Source organism: Neofelis nebulosa, chromosome 7 (assembly GCF_028018385.1).
Source record: "Neofelis nebulosa isolate mNeoNeb1 chromosome 7, mNeoNeb1.pri, whole genome shotgun sequence".
Taxonomy (NCBI): Eukaryota; Metazoa; Chordata; class Mammalia; order Carnivora; family Felidae; genus Neofelis; species Neofelis nebulosa.
The window spans coordinates 57,988,440-57,990,492 of record NC_080788.1 but is presented as its reverse complement, the minus strand read 5'-3'; the positions used below and the strand labels follow the sequence as shown (position 1 = coordinate 57,990,492).

The 2,053-nt window shown below is 35.5% G+C and overlaps 1 non-coding gene across 1 annotated transcript; it reads right to left on the bottom strand.

Annotated features, from left to right (window-relative positions):
• Positions 1–286: 286 nt before the first annotated feature.
• On the bottom strand, positions 287–389 carry LOC131518373 (U6 spliceosomal RNA). The gene has a single exon (XR_009265059.1). It is a non-coding gene; the product is annotated as a U6 spliceosomal RNA (small nuclear RNA).
• Between the last annotated feature and the right edge of the window lie 1,664 nt (positions 390–2,053).

Below are 2,053 nucleotides of genomic sequence, written 5' to 3'. Positions count from 1 at the left end.
GTATTTCTCTGTTAGGCGCATCACAGCTTTCTTGCACTTAGTAACACTAGACAGCACTTGAGCACTATACTTGGGGGTCATTTTAAACAGTGAAATCTACAGAAAGCACAAAAATACCAACCTGACACTTAATGAACCATGAAAAAGACACTTGTTTACGATATCAGAGCTGAAACAAAAAGACAGTGTGGCCTTATTTGACTTCAACTGGAAATGTGCATCAGGTGATTCCAATTTTTCATTTTGTGCACTGTCTGCGAATGATTGAAAACCCTGCAGATATTTTCTTTTTATGGAACACTTCATGAATCTGTGTGTCATCCTTGTGCAGGGGCACACTAATCTCTGTATCATTCCAGAATTAGTGTATGTGCCACCGAAGCAAGCATAAAACTTCACAAGTATTGGCTTTAGTGTTACAGATAAATTCTAGCAAGTAGGCAAATTTACAATACAGAATCCACAAATAATGAGCATCAGTTGTGTGTGTGTGTACTTGTCTCACCTAAATTAATTACAGAGGAGAAATTTGCAAAAACAACAAATCTAAAAAGTCTAAATTGGCAATATTAGAAATTTCTTGGACAGTCCTACAATGAATGGAGATTCAGTCTGACCACCTACCTACTACATCTCTGTTTACCACTGCTGAATAAAGGCACTGATCCTAAGAAGTACAAAACTGAGAATTTAAGTTCCCAAAAAGATAAAGTTATAATCTTTCTACAAGATTTCGTTGTCCACTCATTAATGTTATGTGCTAGCCTTTTGATTCCGAAAAAGATATCTGATGGTCTTCAATACCCTCCCTTTCTTGTTTTTGTGTCTTCTTGGCATTTAGTACACTCTCTCTACCATACTACATGTTGAAGGAGCACCACCGCTATATACACAACATTGCTTATACTTATGAATTTTTATTTAAAAATGGGGAGGACACCTGGGTGGCTAGGTCGATTGAACACTTAACACTTGATATCGGCTCAGGTCATGATCTCACAGTTAATTAGATCAAGCCCTGCATGGGGCTCCATGCTGAGCATGGGACCTGCTTGGGATTCTCTCTCTCCCTCTCTTTGCCCTTCCCCTGCTCGTGAGTGTGCATTCTCTCTCTTTCTCTGTCTCTCTCTCTGTCTCTCAAAATAAATAAGTAAATAGAGCTCCCTTTACAACAAGGTGGGGGGGGGGACAACATTTAAGTTAAAAGCCAGTCAAGTGTGACTACCACCAACAAATCGTGTTAGTGTTTTTATCTATAGCCCTTAGGTTAATCAAACAATTGAATTTGAGGAGAAATTTTCAGAACTTAATGTGTACACAGTAGAGAAGCTTCTATACTTATATATGTGTCCATCTCCTCCATTGGGCTATTATTTTAAAGGCAGCAGTGGTGTTTTACTAATTTTTGTAGCTTTATATATAACACAAATTTCTGATACTGAATAGATGGATTGTAACAAAATATAGTTTGTACTGAAAATAAGGTCTCATCATTGATTTCGTGAATTTTACATTTCAATAATGTCCTTTTCTTTTTGTTTTTCAATTTAGAAAGTTTTATACTCTCTTTGGATAATTTTAGCTTCATCAATTTGAAAGGTGAAAAAATTTTGGATACTAGCCCTTTGTCCGATGTGTCATTTGCAAATATCTTTTCCCATTCCGTTGGTTGCCTTTTAAAAAAAAAAAAAGAGGTTAGAGTGGGAGAGAGCCAAAGCATAAGAGACTGTTAAAAACTGAGAACAAACTGAGGGTTGATGGGGGGTGGGAGGGAGGGCAGGGTGGGTGATGGGTATTGAGGAGGGCACCTTTTGGGATGAGCACTGGGTGTTGTATGGAAACCAATTTGACAGTAAATTTCATATATTAAAAAATAAATAAATTAAATAAATAAATAAATAAATAAATAAATAAATAAAAAAAGAAAGTTGAAAAAATTGATTCTGGTTTTTCCCACTTGTTTCTTTAATTTTTTTGTTATTAAAACAGAATACTATGTTTATTTTAAGAAAATTAGAAGATAAACAATATGAAGAAAATGACACCAATAATT